The following is a 19,565-nucleotide window of genomic DNA, read 5'->3' as shown; positions in this document are numbered from 1 at the left end:
AACTTGATCACTCAAATTACATTCATCCTAGGTTTTAATCAAAGAGCTCCAAAAGATACTGTGTTTCAGAGTTCCTGAAAGAGAACTTGTGAAAAACCACATGATGGTTTAGAAATTATCATGGGAAAGTCTATTGGTTTCCCCAAGATTTCAAATCTGGTCAGGAAATCAACAGATGGAGGCACAGAGTATGATAAATAAAGGTTTAGACAACAGATCCATCAGGGTTCAGTGCAAGATGCAAATGAGTTTCAGGGCTTGGAGAGATTTGATCAGAATGTGACCACTCAGAACGCTGGTCACAAAATGATGCCTAGTTTCACCTGTATGTGTTCTAACATCAGTAATCAACATAGAGACCTTCAAAATTTGAATGCATAACATGGCCATTATTTTTGAGTTAAAAAAACAACAGAATAGAAAACACTGTTTCCACATTTGAAAGAGTACCATATATTCACTGAATCACAATTTCTTATTCCCAAAGCAATTTAAACCTAAAATTAGTTTTATATTACCATTAAGGGAGTCATCCTGATACTGAAGAGGCAAGAGACTAGAATACAGTGGGGTTTTTTTTTGTTTGTTTTTACCATTTGTTGTAACATTTATAGAATAATATGTGCTGTAAATAATTTTTTTCCATAAGGAAATTAAATGAGAAGATAGGCAGAAAAGGTATAGTCATGGAAAGAAATGTATAAGGAAGCACACAAAATTCTATATAACTACATTGCTCACCATGGTGCTCTAATGTGGTTACTTATAGTCTCCATTCACTTCTTCCATTAACTTTGGAACTTTTAACCTTTGTACACTTGGGTGATCACTGTTCTAGGCAATGGGGAAATACAGTGGTGAACAATGCAGCAAATTTTCTTCAAAAGACTAATAATAGAAGAGTGCTTATCATGTACCAAGTCCTGTGTTTGGCCCCAGTCTTGGCTTTGGCCTGATCTTGGCCTTTACTCCAGTTTAGGAGGTAAGCCACAGCAGGCCAATACAAGGGTATATTTTCTATTTTCTGTCATATCAGCTCTGCCCCAGTGACCCAGATCCTGTGAATCATGACGTGGGTCTGTCTGACATCCTTCGCACAGGCATGTGGGCCCGTTGCTATGTAGGTTCATCAACATGCTAGTGGATATACAAAGGTATTGAAAATTGGCCACATATGAGAGTAAAAGCAGGACTGACAATTTTCCAGTAAAATTTGAGACAAGTTTCTCTTCTTCCTCAGTTAACAGTGCTTGTATCTGTACAAAGTATGAAGGAGTGCATGAAAAGCATTTCGGAGAAGCCCATTCCTCTCCCTTCTCACGGGGCCATGCTGCAACACTGTTCAGTTCTCTGATGCGCTACTACCTTCCCTCCATCCTGCTGCTTTTGATAACTCCTACTGGGAGGCACGCAGCATAATCTGGGGCACGGGAGCAGCTGTCCCTGCCAGGAACTCTCAGCTCAGAGATGGAAGCATAACCCTGTTAAATTAACAGTTGTGAACAGAGCACAGAGCCAAGATGTTGTTAATTTATTTTACTCTATCTTGAGTTTTCTGAATGAGGCACAGTCTTATATGATAGGACATCTGCACTTGGGCATTGATGCCAAGTGGCTCTTTAATACAAATACTGCTCCTTGGAGAGTAGACAAACCAAATATTTCAGAGTGGGCAGGTGTGCATAAAAAAAGCTACAATTTTACGGTCCCTTTTTTTCTTTAAGAAACACAAAGCAAAGGGGATGAAACTTTTAGAAAGCTGGAAACATAAAAAGAAGGAAGCTGAGACTCTGCATGCTATAATGAAAGAAACTTCACATGGATAAAGCACGAGCTCCTCTTGATTCTTCCCCCCAACCGACCCACCTCTCCTTCTCTTTTAATTTTTCAGATTATCTCCCACTTTAACTTTCCAAATGATCAGGGCTGGAGGTTTGTACATAGCTTCTATGTTAAAATATCTATTTAGAAGGACTCAGACTAGGGTTGGGTGCCAAGATCGTGGGATGACCTTCATTGGAACAATTCAAGAGCATAAGGAACACAAGAGAAGATGGGGTAGGTAGGAAGGGAGAGAATCAGGGAAGACCAAAGTTAGGGGAGAGGTGAAGGCAAATCTTGTAAGAGCTAGGCAACCAAATAGGCAGGTAGAACCAAAGAGGTGCTGAAGGTATTCCGTGGGCTTGCAGCTCATTCTGGAGAAACTGCTGGACCACTTAACATCATTAGACATTTAGAGAAAATGTATTTTACAGATTGGTTGGAAAAAAAAAAAAACTTATAAATGTTTCGGATAGAGGGAAAGAGACAGAGATGGAAGGGAAGGGGAAGAGAGAAGAGGAGAGGAGAGGACGGAGGAGAGAAGAGGGGAGGGAGGAAAGGGAAGAAACCAGTCTAAGATATGGTCAGACTTAAGTGATTGAATAAAAATATCCAAAGAAAAAATATTTTAAGTAAAAACTGGGTCTTAAGCTAGAAAGTACTAGATTGTGAGTGTGCATGTCTTTCTTTTGTACTTGTAATCGATTCTATTAATATGACTTAAAATACAGGTAATACAGGTTATTTTCTGATAAAATTACTTTCAGAGTATTAGAGGTAATTGGACTAAAAGTATATTTTCTTGAGAGAGAAGCAAGAAAGAAGATGTTTCCCAAGAGTGGCCTCAGGGTAATCCCAACGTGTCAGGCCACATAGATTTTTTTCCAATTGGAAATAGAAGAACTAACCCAAGACAAAGGTCATTTGAGCCCAGAGAAACCAGAGGTCACTCAGCAAATTCAGCACAACTCTTTCAGTTTCAAAATGGCTTCGTGAAATTAAGTGACTTGCCTAAATTTTATAGCATAAGTGAGTCAGTGGCCCACCTTGTATTTGAACTCCGGTCATCTTCCCTCCCACCCAAACCCAAGTCTGAGTTTATTGCATTAGTAACCTGGAATAGCTTAGGCTTTCTGGTGACAGATAATCCATAAAGCATCATGTCAACACCACCATTCACTTATTCATTTAACAATACTGAGTACCTATGCTAGGCACTATGGATGCACTAGTGAACAGATGGTACTGTATCCACCCACATAAGATTCTTTTTAAAATATGCTTTTTTGGGGGGGGGGGAATAACCTCATGCTGCCTTAACAATCAGTAGTTTCCCAGGGATTCACATTAGACATCTGACCTTATGCCCATTTTATAAAGTAAGGCCAATAGTCTACACAGAGTTATAGATCTGGAGAAAAGAGGATCCTGGTATTCAGTTCATAAGTCTCCTCAAGATAGATTTACTTTGGGGGTGACTGCCTGGTTCATACAACTCTTGATTTTGGGGTTGTGAGTTTGAGCCCCACGTTGGTTATAGAGATTACTTAAAAATAAAAAATAAAAAAATAAACATTTACTTTTTCAACTCAGTCCTACAACAAATAAGCTTTATGCTGAGCTCTGATGTTTTCTGAGGGAACTTCAAAATTCTTTCCAAAATTCTTTCATTTTTCACATGGGATTGTTGCTATCTGTGAATTAACTGAGGAGGACATTCCAATGCAGTGCATTATATGTAGGAAGAGTCTCACTATAAGTAGCAATAACTTTTTCAGGAATCTTCACTTCTATAGCTTATTCCTTTTATTGACCAATTTGTTTGGGGGCTCTGTAACTTATAAAGATCTAAAGATTTCAAAATATGTGAAATCTCTACTTTTTATCCAATGTTGAAATCTTGGATGAATATTCGTCTGAGGATGGATCCCATCATACTAACTCATTGGAACCCAATCAAATTTCTCAATCCATTTGGTGAAAGGGCAGTAATTTTCAACAGTATTTATGAATCACAGGTAACAAAGCCAAACATAGACGTAGTTATTTAATATTCAACATTGTTGCCCTGGTTAATAGTTTACTTTCCCTCTGGGGAAGGTAGAGGGTACAACTTAGGATTCATTCTAAGATGTCCAAACATTTGCACTTATTAAATTGCAAAAGAACTTCAGGCAAAAATCTATGAATGCCTGACTTTCATAACTAAAATAACATCATCTGTTCAACTGGGACATCTCAATTCATTCAATGTTTTCCAGTTATCATACGACTGCCTCAACCTTCCAAGCACAGAAAAACTGGGCCTGGTATCTACTTCTGCCAGCCATGAATACTACTATTAAAATACTTCAAAATTTCTCTTAAGTGTGGCTGAATTATAAATGCTTTTTAAAATCATTTTTGTATACTAATTCTTCTAAGAACATCTTTAATAAATCAAAACATTTTCTGAGCAAAAAATATTTCTAAGAAGCAAAATTGAAGGGCCAGAGAGATCTTAAGCAACAATTTCTTTATCATACTATAGTTTTCATGCCTATCAGGATCTTATACAATCCTTAAAGGAACCAGAATAAAGTATGGATGATATATATAAAATTTGGCAGACATCTATAATGGCTCACTTTAGTTTTATTAATAATTTATTGAGATAAAATTCACATAGGAATTTTCATTTTATTTTTAAGCATAGTTTATTTTAAATATAGATGGCATATACTTTAGAAAAAAATGGCCAAGCATTAAAGTTCATGCTGAAGTTTCTGTATTTCTTCAAACCTAGTCAAAGATCAGGAATCCAGTGAAATGCCCCTTATGGAGGAGGAAAAGGAAAATGGACCAACCTCCCCCAGTTGTGAAGATAAAATGCCTTCAGGTTTCCGGGCAGTTGTAATGAAGAAAGGGTCATTTAAAAGATGAATTAAGGGACATCTGGGTGGCTCAGTGGGTTAAGCCTCTGCCTTCAGCTCAGGTCATGATCTCAGGGTCCTGGGATGAGCCCTGCATCGGTTCCCCCCTCCCTCTGCCTGCCTCTCTGCCTACTTATGATCTCTCTCTCTATCAAATAAATAAATAAAAACCTTAAAAAAAAAAAAGATGAATTGACGCAGCTGGGTTACACAAGGTTCCCTCAACACTCAGTCTGGTTTGAAGATTTAACTAAGGGTGTGAGGCAATGGGTGGGAGGAGCAGAATATAGGTGAGCGCAATGAAATTGTGGGTATTTTTGCCAACAACTGGCATCACATTTTTTAAACTCTGATTTTCAGGGGCACCTGAGAGGTGCGGTGGTTTAAACATCTACTCTTGGTTTCAGCTCAGGTCATGACCTCCCAGCAGGGTTACAGAGCCACATCAGGCTCCTGACTCCTCAGGGAGTCTGGTTCCCCTCTCCCTTTGCCCCGCCCCACCAAAATAAATAAATAATTCTTAAAAACAAACAAACAAACAAACCAAAAACTCCGATTTTTCAGTCCAGGGCAAAGTCCTTTTTTTAAAGTTTCTGGTCAGGTAGGAAATATATAATGACTAAGAGCATGTAAGACATCAAGTGTGATTTTTGCAAATCCTGGCAGACTGGTGGTGAGTTTTTCCCTTCAAGTTAAGGATGCTGCATATTACTATAGCTCCAGAGTTATAATACATGAGCAAGAAATGCTTATTGTTTACTGACTAAATAAGAGAACTAAACATCCCTTTTTGAAAACTGGAATAGTAATGTTAACTTTTCAGGTAATAGTGATCAAGACAAGGGTCTTCAGCTCACTTTCATGTATTAGTTATTGGACACGTGCAGCCGACCTGCTATGGAATATGAGGTGGCAAATGCAACACAGTGGAAGGTGCTACTGGAAGAGAACTCAGTTTCTTTTCAAAAGAGTTATCTTTTATTTTATATTATGTATTTGTAACGCTGTCCCACAAAGACAGAAAGAAGAGGTAAAGGGCATAGGATAATTGGTGGTTTCTAACAGACAAAATTCGGCATGTGAAAGACCTTGCCCACTTTGCTCACAGCAGGATTTCCAGCTTCTAGAATAGTGTTTGGCATATGGTAGGTGTTTTGATTAATATTTATTGAATGAATCCGAAATTTGAACATGTTAGTGTCATTTCAGAAAGAGGATGACAGACAAGGAAGTCTGGGGTTCCATTTTGTCAGCTTTCCTTAAAATCCTTCATTTCCCAGGGATGGAATTCAAGAGCATCTGACTAAAACAGGTATGTGTCTCCCAATACCCGAGTGTGAGACCTCATATGGTGAGGTTGAACACAAAGACCAATTACAGAAATGAACGAGTAGAAATCAGACATAAAGAGAGATTACAAACCTATAGAATGGCATTGATAATAATAATTTCAAAAAGGGGGCGCCTGGGTGGCTCAGTTGGTTAAGCGACTGCCTTCAGCTCAGGTCATGATCCCAGAGTCCTGGGATCCAGTCCAGCATCAGGCTCCCTGCTCCATGGGGAGTCTGCTTCTCCCTCTGACCTTCTCCCCTCTCATGTTCTCTCTCACTGTCTCTCTCTCAAATAAATAAATGAAATCTTTTTTAAAAATTTCAAAAAGGCACTTGAAAATGGCAAAAATCTAAGATAAAGACAACTGATTCATAGTTATCTATGAATTGGCTAGAGTCATACCAATCAAATTATTTTTCTGATATAGATCTCTGATTCTCCATTAGTAAAACAGGTGAAAATATGCACTGGGGATTGTAGGAGACTCCTCCCCTTCCCCTCTATTTATACTTAATCTGTATAATGAGCTCCAGGGCCTATGATTGTGAGCTGGGGATGACTATATCCCTTAGTTATTCAAAGAAGAAAGCTCTCCTTCTACAAACTCGAGCTGCAGAGAGCCCTAAGTTGAGATGAGGCACATACTTAATGCTGGTCCATCTATCAGGGCATGTGATAGACAGAATTCGACAAAACTCTTTCAGAAATCCTTTGAGTACAGCAAACATGGTCCCCAAACAAATACTTGCTTAGAGTCAGGTCTGGGAGGAAGGCACTCCATTCTTGACCAGTAGGATGAGCCCCTTTGACAAGTTTGTCCATTGTAGTTCACTACCTGTATAAGTATTCACTACCTGAATCAGGGGCACACTGAAAGGAAGGAAAGGCAGGCAAGGTGAGGGAGACACTAAATCCTGCTCTTGGAGAGGTCTCCATGCCGATGGGGACCACTGAACAGGAAACAAAAGGGAGACACTCTGCAACAAGTGCTGAAAAGACGGCTCACACAGGGGACTAGGAGGCTTCTCTGCTAACACCTGGACAAAGAGGGAGAACAGCGGGTAGCCATACATCAGGGAAAATACAGAAAAGCAGCCAATCAACAGACAGTCCCTCATACCACCATCACAGGTGAATTGCTCCCAGGTGTGAGTTCCCAAGAGCAGACCATGCCCCAAGCTGCCAGAGAAGCTGCTCAGAGCCAAGCAGGAGGAAGAGAAGCCCTAGGGCCCAGGGAACCTGATAGAAAACTATCCTCTTTCCAGACAGATACTCCAAATGCCGCTTGTTGGACACTCAGGAATACAAGACACAATAAGTATTTAAATAAATTACTATATTCTTCATTTTATACTCAATAGTAATTATTGATCTGTTACTTCTTAATAAGCCTCTTTCATAAATTATATTCTAAGTCAGTCGTATTTGACTTACTTCATTCAATGACGTATTTGACGTATTTGACGTACTTGACGTATTTCATTCAATGAATACATGAATGAGAGAGACCTCCCTCACCCACTCTAATACACAGCCTTCCTCTTGGTCTACTTACCTTGTTTTCCTTCTTTGTGTTTATGATTACCCGATGTATTTTTATTTCATTACTAACTGACTCTTTCCTTGGACTATAAATTTTTGGAAAGCAGGACCTTGTCAGTTTTCTACAACCCTCAAAACCTCAGTAGCTAAAACAGTGCCAGCTCGTGGTTGATGCTCCAAAAACATTTATTTGTACTTGTTGTGACGTGATTCTGTGCCACACTGTGCCAGTGACCGGAGGACATGTCCAGGAGCAGCAGCCAGATGACTGGCCAGTTGTCCTTTCTCCACTCTGGGACACTGATGCTTGGCGTCTCTCTCGCTCTTCTTACACATATAGCGAGTATACAATATTTTCAGGTAGTATGTCAATCTAGTCCTCATCATGACCATGTGAGGAACACATCACTGTGCCCATTTTATAGTCATGGTTACTAAGGAAACAGAAAGGGACCTGTGTTATCCAGCCTCGAAGCGACAGGACCCTCCCTCAATCCTACACCTCATCCAATGCATTTTAAAGAATGTAGCAAGCCAGGATTTCCTGGTATTTAAGAGCTCAGGCTGTAGAGTTCAATGTGTGTCAGGTTGGATCTCAACTCTGTCACTTAATCCCCAGCTCTTGAGTTTGGCTGGTCAGCTTCAGTGTTCTTACCTATAGGACAGAGGGGGAGAACAAGTCCCTCACACTGGATTGCTGTGAGGATCACATGAGTGAGGACGACAGATAAAGTTCTTAGCACAGTCCCTGTCATGTTCAAAAAGGGCTAGCTGCAACTTTTTCTCATCTTGATCATTATCATTTTCACTATCATTGCACAGTAATTTTTTTTAAGATTTTATTTATTTATCAAACAGAGAGTGAGAGAGAGAGAGAGAGAGAGAGAGAGAGAGACTGATATCATGAGCAGGGGGAAGGGACAGAGGGAGAAGTAGACTCCCTGCAGAGCCCAATGTGGGACTCATTACCAGGACCCCAGGATTATGACCCAAGCCGAAGGCAGATGCTTAACTGAGCGACCCAGGCAAACACACTTAATTTCTACATTATCATTAAACTAAGTTAAGACATATTAATAAGATAAGTACTATAGAGGCCCAAGACAGGCTGCCCCAAAGTATACCACACTGGCATATTAGTTATTTTGAACTGAAACTACTTGGGAAACAAGTTCAAGGACATTCAATCCCTTCTCTGTCCCCCTAAAAGCAGGAAACAAATCTCCCATATGAGAAATACCCTCCCTGTACTAAGAAGTAATATGATACCTTTATCACCAGAGATAGGGACTTTAAAATTGAGAAAGCTGTAGAAACAAACCTTGTTGTTATTTTTTTTTTCTCCCTAACCTATTACCTCAGCCTAAATTCTGCTTAGGATTCCTTTTTAAAGTTCCCAAACACCTGTTTTCTTTCTCCTGTCAATTTCTCATACATATATCATCTCTTTGTCTAAAATGTATGAAAACTGCCCACCTTGGTCATTTCTTGGGATCTCAGTTTCATTATTGGGCCTCTATGCACATGTAATAAAGCTTTGGGTTTTTCTCCTGTCTCATGTTAATTTAATTCTTAGTCAAGTTGAATGACCTTGAAATATATAGGAAAAAAATTTCCCTCCCTACCATACCGATGAGGTTTGGCCCTAAGACCTTATTCATCTCCATGATTACTGGTATCCTTACCCAGGGAGGAGGGAGTCCATTTCCTTAACTCTACAGTGTTCCAGAGCTACCTATCCTCAAAGAGATAAGCCGAAATCTGTCTAAAATGTGCCACAATACTCAATCCATTTCTTTTTATCCTAGAGAAGGGGGGAGGAACTCCCAGTGTCAAGCATAAACCATAATCCCTCTCCTCTGCCACTGAACACACACCAATCCTCCCTAACTATATCCATCCCTAAACCTCCACATAGTCCAGCATCTGGTGATGAAAATTCATTTAAAATTCAAGTCTATTCATTTTCAAAATATATGCCCTTCCCTTGATAACCACCCTTCCACACAAAAAAAAGAAAAGAGAAGAAAAGAAAAATCTCATTCAGCTGCTATTTCATACATCTATCCCATGGATCAAGTTCTAGACCTTACACATCAGTGAAACAATTGCCTGCATAGGTTCTGTCTGAGGTCTACACTCTTTACTCATGTCTGGTCATACTCCTACCTGATAAAAGCTGTGGATGGAGTTGCCCGACATTTTGTGGGGCTTAGCTTAGGAGCATCCGGTCCTGAGGAGAGAGGGGCTTCATGATTTGGGATTTCCAACTCTATCCAACATACCCCCACCGGATAGTTAGTAGAACGCCTCTGAAAGTCATTGTACCTCATATCTAGTAAGGGTACATAACGTGTCATCAGAGTGCATGTCATTATAAAACCTAGCTGACGGGAGGTGGACGAGAACTAGGACTCCATCTACTAAGGAAAAAAAAAAAAGAGAGTAACTTGAATTTTGTGTTACCAGTTATGAAGTACTTTCAACTTCATGAAACTGTCCGTCTAAGCTGAGCAAGTGTGCTATCCCTTTTGCAAAATGAAGAATCTGAAACAGAACGGAAAGGCCCACAAGTGGTAGAATGGGTCTTAACCCTAGGCCTCCAATCTCCTACATTTTAAGGAATGTAAAAGAGAATTCAAGAATTCAACATTAAACACTCAGAAGGTATCATCGAAGAAGTAGCAACCCTCACATCAGCATGTAGACTACCCATAGCCCTTCTCACTTAACAGAATTGGTCTGTATTTCAGATCTCGGAACAGAGGCAGCTCCAGAATCTCTACGTAGAAGGGGATATGAGCAGAGACCTGTTTGGAAGGGGGGTTAGGTGATTTTTCCTGAAACTGCACTCATATGGCAAGCTTCTTACCGTAGGTTTATTTATATGAGGTGGCTGCTGGGATGATTTTATAGGACCACTGGTACTGATCAGCAATAGTTTGCTCAGGCCTTAATGTACTAGCTCAGTCACCAGCTAAGTGACTTCCCATTTACAGCAGGGCTTGAGAAATCTTTCCAAAACACAACTATGGGGATGTCTGGGTGGATCAGTTGGTTAAGCGTCTGCCTTCGGCTCAGGTCATGATTCCAGGCTCCTAAGATCGAGCCACTCATGAGGCCCCCTGCTCAGCAGGGAGTCCGCTTCTCCCTCTGCTTGCTGCTTCCCCTGTTTGGCCTCTCTCTCTTGCTCTCTCTCTGACAAATAAATAAATGAAATCTTTTAAAAAAAAAAGTACACGTACGTTTTCTCTCTGATTCTAGAAGATATGTTGTGGTATTCTTCTATGTGTGGAAAAAACAATGGAGTGTTTTTTTGGGGGGTGCAGCAGGAATGTCAGGTAAAGAGCACAGAGTTGGAGGACAAACAGACTTCCATTTAACGGGGTTTCTACTCCCAAGCTACTAGACGGTAAACCATAATTGAGTCTAAATTTGCTCATGATGTGTTTGTCTTTGTCATTCTTTCTTTCTTATCCCTCCCTTTGTTTTTGGCATCTAGTTCTCTGGTGATCATCAGTCACTGACACCCACTGATTACAAGTTCCCTGGCATGGTTTGGGGGTCAAATGATTTGAGTTCAAATCCTGACTTGGCCACTACTCAAATGTATGACCTAGAGTAAACTACCTAATTTCTTTAGAACGCACTGTCTTCATCTTCAGATTGGGATACTATACCTACTGGGCAAAATTTTCTTTCAGATGAAAGAAAATAGTATTTGTAGTGCCTGATACTTGAGAACTCTATAAATAATTGTTTAGAAGAAGATATTATGAGTGAAGTGAAAATTATTACTTTCTGGAGACTAGGGACTGAGTGCATTATTTGATAAATATTTTATGATTTTCTTTCTTTGATAGCTCACGAAGGAATTATTTTTCAGGTCCATTTCATAAAAGTAATAAATGCCTCCCTCCAAAACAACAACAACAACAACAACAAAACCTTTTAAAGGCAAAGACTATAAAATACCATCAGATCCTTGAAGGAAATAATACTAATAATAAACTGAAAAAATTATATAGTACTATGTACCCAGTACTACAAGTATTTTATTACATATTTTATACACACACCAAATATATTTATTAAATGTATTATATATGTTGACTAGCTTAATTCTAACAAGGCTATACAGTGGGAACTATTATATTACAGGTAAAGGAACTGAGGCACAGGGACATTAAGCAACTGGTCAAAATCATACAACTGGTAAGTGGCAGAGTCAGGATTTGAACTCAAAAGACTTGTATAGGTTGCATGTGAGATAAAATCATCCCAGGAAGACAGGGCTGATCTGCCAGCTTTTCCCTGCAGGCTCCCAGCAAGGTGAAATGTGGAGAGGAAGGTGGGGAAATTCAGAGCAGGACTTTCTCAAGGCCACTACCTGCTAGGGCCAGGCCAGTTCTGAGTATCTAAAGGACCAGGCTTCAGAGGTGTCACCACAATTTCGTCTTCCTCTTTCAAAAATCTCTTTACAATAGAAAAGTACAAATACATTTTCAAAGCTGGGGCTATGATAGTGTGACCTCATCACCCAAGTGATGCCATGACTCATTTTCCTTGTGAAGATGTTGACAGGAAAGAGTCACACTTGAGATGTTGAGAACGGCCCAGAGACCAGGTTCCTTATTAATTCTAATATTGGGAGAATTACCCAATTCTGGGTATGAGGAGCAGGAGAGAGAAAATATCAGAGATCAGAGAAAGCAATACTGGGGAAAGTGGTAGAGAGAGGACTCCAAGTCAGGAATTAGGGCTATTTAATTACATGAGAAAAAAAGAGGGGGTTGAGCAGGTGGTAGAGAGCAGGTTCCATGACTTATTCGCAAATCTGAGGATTTAATTCAGCCAGAGTTCCTGAATTAGACATTGCCTTTTCCTTGAACCAACTACTCTGTGTTTTCTCTCACAATTGTAGTGAAGCAAACAGGGAAATCCATCTAGAATATTCCATGGATGTCATGCTAGCTGCTCTGATGATATTCTCAAAAACTGTCATATACTATTTATGCCACACAGTTCATTGGAGGAATTTAGTAACAGGGTTCATCATGGCACAAAGAACTAGCATACCTCCCACTTTGTGGTTCTGTAGGGAGAAACACTGTAACATTTGGAGCCACCAAAGAGAGAAAGTTCCTTCTACTCTGTTTTTGAAACTAGACAAGACAAATTCTACAACTTCTGAATTAGTCTGTATGAGCCATACAGGGATTTATGATAATCTGATCTTTAAGCCAGAATAATTAGGCTGAATTCATAAAAATAAGGAAATATTAAGTTTGATTCTGAGGTCTTGAGGTGAATGAAAATTACTTTCCTTTCTTGTTGAGGTATAGACAGCTATGAGGTGTGCCATAACCTCTCATAGGTGATGTCATACAACCCAGAGAGTCACACAGAGCACCAAGTCTGCCCAGCACTGTGAAACTGCAAAAAATGACAGGCTTTACAGATGTGTCACAACACGGAGAGGATTTGGAAACTGTCCTGAGCTTCAGAGTCCCACGAAGGTAGCGTGATGCCCCCATGCTTCCTTCAGTTCCAATTTACTCATTAGAAGTCAGTGATTCCCCATACGCCTGTGTCTGCTCAGGACTAGACCCAAGACTACAAATAAAAGATTCAAGGGCAATCCAATAAGCATTTTCCCTTGTGGTTGGGGCAACTCAAGTTAGGGCAACTTGACAGCTCCAAGCTAGAATAATTCCCTACTTCCTACCCAGGCTGAACTCACAGTTTAAAGTCACATATAAAAGCCCAGTGAGCCTGGGACCCCTGGCTGCTCTGCCAGTTGAATGTGTGACTTGATCTTGGAGCTGTAAATTCGAGCCCCAGGCTGGGTGTAGAGACTACTTAAAAATAAAATCTTAAGGGGAAAAAAAAAAAAAGCTCAGTGAGCTTAAAAAAGTAAAACTGCTTTGTACCTCTGCGGCCTTGGTGTGTGTACAGTCTGGCTGCCCATGGTGTACAAGCAAGTCAGGAACAAGCAACAGAAGGCTTAAATCCCTGTGGAGAGTTAAGGGAATAATGGGGGTGGCTGGCAATGGGAGCAGAGGGGGTGTGCAGGGAAAACGCAAACAAAGATTCTCTTTTGCCAAGAGTCTGAAATTCCACCGTGGAACATGATTTCCTTTTTCTCTTATTATTCTTATTTCCTGAAAGCTGAAACCACAGACACTCTCTGCTACACAGTTTATCAAATTAAGCGAAAACAGAATTACAGTTTTACAATTTGTTCACTTCTGCCACCCCAAAACACCCTCTCTGCTCCTCCTAAAATGCTTAAAATATTCCTGCTGCTTATCACACTAGAAAGAAATGCATTGTTTTAGCATTTGAGAAATTCATGGAATGGACCCAGTCTGCCCTTCCAACTTCTTGCGTGAGCATACCCTTTACTTTAGCCAAGTAACTGATATGCTGCTGACTGAACACGCACCTCACTCCCCAACTTCTCTGGCTTCACTTACGATATGCCAAACATTTCTCTGTCCTTTGTCTGCTGAAACCCCACCTGCCCTTCATGGCTCATCCCAATCCTTACCTCCTTGGCAGGAGGAAAGTTTTCTCGTATCACCATAAATGAACAGTCAGTAAATTTTTTCTGCAAAGGGCCAGAAAGTAATTCTTCTTTTTTCTTTTTTTGGTTTTCTGAGCCATATGGTGTCTGTCACAACTCCTCAATTCTGTCATTGTAGTGTAAAAAAAAACTCTAGATGCTGTGTAAATGAATATGGCTGTGTTCCAATAAAACTTTATTTGTGAACACTGAAATTTGTATTGCATGTAATTTTAAAGGGTCACAAAATATCATTACTCTTTTGATTTCCTGTCAACCACTTAAAAATGTAGGGAAAAAAACAAAAAAACAAAAACATTTTTAGCCCATAGACTGTCGCTTACCAATCCTGGGGTAGGGTATACTTTTACGTTAAGCTCCCACAGCATCCTTGGTTGTATTTTCATTAACTACTTTTGTATTGCAATTATTGGTGGACTTATTCCCCAAACTCCTTTATTTTATAAGATCTTTGAGGGCAGGAGTATTGTCTTATTAATAGAGGCTGTGATATTGTGACTGTGACTTTTATTAAGAAATATATATTAGGTCTTTCTCCCCATTTCTGGCACAAAGTTCCTAAAACCCTTGAGTTGCCCAAGTTGTTCGCAGTAAAGGCAGCTTTTGTTATGTTAATGAGGTGACTTTGGGAGAGCACCTAGAGACCTGATGGGTGGCTTGAAGAAACCATCAAGTGACTGGCGGGTTGGAACTTTCTGACCCCCTGGGGAGAAGTGGGAACCTGGAGATTGAATCCATCACCAGTGGCCAGTGATTTAATCAATTGTCTTAAGTAATGAAACCTCCATGAAAACACAAGATCAGAGTTTCAAGAATATCCCGGTTGCTATATGCGTGGAGCTTTGGGAAGAGAGGTGTCCTGGGAGGGGGCATGGAAGCCCTGCACCCTTTCCCCAAACCTTGCCTTGTGCATCTTTTCCGCCCGGCTGTTTCTGGGTTATACCATATTATAATAAACTGGGGATCTAGTGAATAAATGGTTTTCCCCAGTTCGGCAAGCCACTCTAGCAAATTAATTGAACCCGAAGAGGAGGTTCTGGGAACCTCTGACTTACAGGCAGCTGTTCAGAAGTACAGGTTAACAACCCAAACTTGCCATTAGTGTCTGGAGAGGAAGGCAATTTTTGGGGACTGAGCCTTTTTAACTGTGAAACTGGTGCTATCTCCAAATAAACAGTGTCAGAATGGAGCTGAATTTTAGGACACTCAGCTGGTGTCTGGAGCATTGCTAGTACAGGGCAGCGCCCCACCCCCCTGCCCCGGAATTGGGTTCAGGACCCTTTCAGAGGCTAACATTTATAGATCACTTTGTGTCAGGCACTGAGCTAAGCGTGTTCCATGGAAAATACCATAGCAACGGTGTGAGGGAGGTACTATTATTTTTAGTGAGGAAACAATATTATTATTTTTACGGGTGAGGAAATAATAAGGCAGATTGAAAGTGACGTCATAGAGCAACTTAGAGAGCAAAGGCGGAGGCCCTTCCAGGGCAGGCAAGCTTCAGAGAACTGAAAACTGAGTGACACTGAAGCTTGCCTACCTTAGAGGTGTTTCTGTCCCGTCATCCCTTCGCTGCCTGCTCAACTCAAAAGGGGCACAAAGACACTGAGACCCGAACCCAGGTATCACACACAGCCTGAGAAGAAATGCAGGGCAGAATCAGTGTTGGGAAAAATGAGCAGAGAATAGAAGAGCCCCAGGGGAAGGGCTGTGCCTGTGAGCCACTCACAGAAGAGCTGCACTCCCAGAAGGACCGAAATGAGCTACTGCTGGGAGGACACTTGTAGGAGAGAAAAAAAAGACTTTTTTTACCGTCAGAGTTGAGTAAGTTGCTTATGTGCGAAAGCTTTTGTGGAACCAAGTTAGATGGTGCTAAGTCACTAGACAAAAGATCACACCCTCCAGCTCAAGCTACCTGTCTCCAGGGACTGTTTCTAACAGTCTCGGGGCTGAGTGAGGACAAGGGAGTGAAAAGCATTTAGATGAGCCGAAGGAACACAGTGACCTGGTATCTGGGGGGAAAGGGGGTCCTTAAATTCCCAGGGCTGTTCTATCAGTGAGAAAGAAGAGTGAGGACTAAATGCTGTTTGCCATTCTGCCACTTCGCACTCAGACCTACTTGGACCCACCGTGTCTGTAGGGCCCAGAGCTGGGAGGCAGTGCACTCGAGCCACGCCCCGTATCTACTAATCAGGATCCGTATTTTCACAAATCTTCTGCAAATCACAACGTGAAAAGTACTGGCCTACAACCCCCAGACCAAACAGGCCCGTCCCAGGAAATCTACAGTTTCTTTTGAATATTTCCTTCAACAAAAGTATAATTTCAGAGGGGCTTCTCTTCTCTTACAAAGCACAGAGAAAGCTGCAGGTAGAGTAGCAAAAGCTGTGGCCCTGCCAGGAGAGCAGCCCTCAGGAGAGCAGGGCTAGAAATATCATACAGCCCAAACTTGCAACCTCACGGAAGTCCCTTCACTTCCTTGGGCCTCACCTTTTGCTTCTGTATATGAATGGGGTTGACTAGGAGATCTAAGACTCAAACATTCTAAGTATCAGAGTCCTAGTTGTGTACAAAGGGATATATGCTCCATTTTCCTATTTCCCTAGAAAAGAGGGTCACAGAGAAGTTGACTGTCATCCAATCCTACTACCTGCAACGGATAGGGTCTCCCCCACACAATCACTTACCTTCTAAAATTAGCCATATACATTGAACATTAATGAGACTAAGACCATTCTCAAGATGTGCCAATCTCCAGGGGGAATCACCAAACTGAGAGCGCCCAGGGTCTGTCCACTGACCAGCCTCCCATGCACTAGGACTCTTGAGTCTGCGCAGTTCAGGATGACTTTGCTCACGTGCTTCTGGCAACTAGTCATGACCCGCCTCATCAGGAAAGCAGACATCACCTTCCTTCTGGTGCCTAATTTCAACCCTTTCAGAATGGGGGAGCACATCATTCCTCAATCGGCCAAATCTTGCCTCTCCCCCACCTTCCCAAAAGCCTTGATATGAGACAGTGAAGCTATTCTCAAGGACATCTTACTCTACAATTTTTAAGGCCTCACTGTCAGTCCGTGTGGAAAATCTGAATGAAAGTTACTGTCCTAGTTGGGGGGAAAAACCAAGACTGCTAAAAATAAACAAATACAAGATGCAAATCACTCACTCTCTGCCACAGTTGGTTTTAACCTATTTAAGCAAGAAAAAGAGGTCAGAAAAAGAGAAAACTCTAAGTCCCATCAGCTTCCTACCCTCATCATGTAGGTCTTCCTCTCCAGGTTGCTTCACAGTTTCTGACCCTGGGGCAGGGGCCCATTCAGGCCCTAGAGGAGCTAACGCCACACCCTGGCTCTTCCCTCCTCTTCCTTGGAGCTTTCCTCTCAAGTGGACCTGAAGTCACAGCCAGAGACAAAGCCCATTACAGACTAAGTGCTCAATATTCAATACATATTTTTGAAGTAAATTTCTAGGCCCAAGATGGAGGCACTCCTGCCTGGGGTGCCATGTCAATAACCTGAAAGTTAGTTTTCATGTCCCTGTAAGTGCTCCACTTGACCAGAAACACGGTATATCCCGTCAGCCCATCCCCAAATGTCAAGCCATTCCTAGGCTCTGTATTTATTTCCATATTCCTCATTCTTCATCCTATAAAAGCTTCCTTTCACCCCATTTTGCAGTTCCCTGGGACCCTTGAGACCGGAGACTGCAGGCTTCGTGAAGTGTTAAATAAAGTCCGTTTGTAACACCTAAATTGACTTCCTTATTTTTAAACAATATTATTGTTTGAATGAACAAATACATGGTGGTACCATGTGTGTCCAGGTTAAGAGAAAATCTCACATCAAGTCTAAATCCCGCCACATCTCCAAAAGTCATCTAACTTCTTTGGGCCTGCTTCAAGTCACCATCCTTCCCCAATTGTCTAGGGAGCTGCATTTCATCGTCGGAAATGGTAAGCTCAAATGAAGCAGCCTAGGAAAAAAAAAATTTTTTTTTTAAATAATTAAGGATTATTGTCTCTGGCTCTGACCTAGCTGGTTTTCTCACTTCTGTTATATTCTAATGACAAGGCATTGCTGCTGTTATATTCTTATTTATATTCTTAGTTATATTCTAATGACAAGGCATTGCTGCTTAGTTTCCAAAGCTCTTTCGCAGTCAAACAGAAACCTCTCCTCCCTTTCTGGTACCGGAGAAACAGGCCCGCACTGCCCGAGGAATGCTAATGTGCTTTTTGCAGCCTGCAGGCAGCCTCCAGTTGACCCACCTTTCACTCTCTTCCTTCCCCACCCACAGAGTAACCTTGACACGACTGAGAGCCCAGTCCCTGCAAGCAGGCTGCGGCTGCTCCTGCAAGCGAGGGGTGAACGCCAAATCTAATGAAGGGCGAGGGAGGGAGTCCGCGCGGCGCCCCTGGTACTCCTCCACCGTGGCCAGGCACGGGGCTTTTGTTCTCTGGGCCACCGAGAGCAACAATTATCGCCCAAACAGGAGTTTGCGGAGGTTAGCTAAAATAGCACTCCCTGGTGCGTTGGAAAACAGGAAACCGACCCACGAAGCCAGGCTTTAAAAGAGGGGCGGTGCGGTCCGAGCCGCGCTCCAAGATCAAGTCCCGCCCACCGCGTCCGAAGCTCCGCCCAGAGTCGGGGCGGTGGCGCGGGGCGGGGCCGAGGAGCGGGGCGGGGCCGGCGGTACAGCCGGGGAGAAACAAAGGGATGAGGTCACCCGGAAGAGCGGCAGGAGGGAACGCCTAAAGGGGACGGAGAAGGAGACGCGAAGCGGGACAGTGGGAAGGAAACCTGAGTCCAAGCGCAGGGGGAGGGGTCCGGGGGACAAAGGCTGAGCAAGGACGCCGGACTCGGGAAAGGGAGGCCAGGCGCACAGTTGTCTGTGCCGCGAGAAACGGAGTGCGGAGAGACCAGGCAGAACCAGCTTTCCTGAGGAAAAATAAAAAAAGTTTGCTTAAACCCTCGCCGCTGCTCCCCGGCATGCTGTTCCACAAACTCCCACGATTTCTGTCAGTTCTTTAAAAAAAAAAAATAAAAAAAGTCTGTGGTGCTCTAAGGATGGGTTCCTGAATCTGGAGGAGTGTGGGATGTAGTTTGTTTATATAATTGTGTTGATATGATTATTTTTCTGTTGAATGTCCATACCTTTACTAAGAATGTAGGAGGTGTCCATTCTCCCCAAGAGATTAAATGCCACTAGACAGAGGCATTGTAAGAAAGAATAGGAAAAAGAGAACAAACGCACTAACATGCAAATGATAACCATGGTGGCAGAATTCTGTAGCACCTCTTCTTTTTGGATAATCAGGTTAATACCCGTCCCCCTAACCAGGATGTTTTGAAGGAAAAGGCCAAAGG

The 19,565-nt window shown here is 41.9% G+C and overlaps 1 protein-coding gene across 1 annotated transcript in view; it reads right to left on the bottom strand.

Annotated features, from left to right (window-relative positions):
• The window catches only part of GAP43 (growth associated protein 43), a 101,020-nt gene that overhangs the window by 47,398 nt on the left and 34,057 nt on the right, over positions 1–19,565 (bottom strand). The gene's annotated exons all lie outside the window — the stretch shown is intronic.

The sequence above is a fragment of the Martes martes genome (genome assembly GCF_963455335.1).
Source record: "Martes martes genome assembly, chromosome: 1".
In the NCBI taxonomy this organism is placed as follows: domain Eukaryota; kingdom Metazoa; phylum Chordata; class Mammalia; order Carnivora; family Mustelidae; genus Martes; species Martes martes.
The sequence above is the reverse complement of the archived record's forward strand: the minus strand, read 5'-3'. Positions and strand labels throughout refer to the sequence as shown.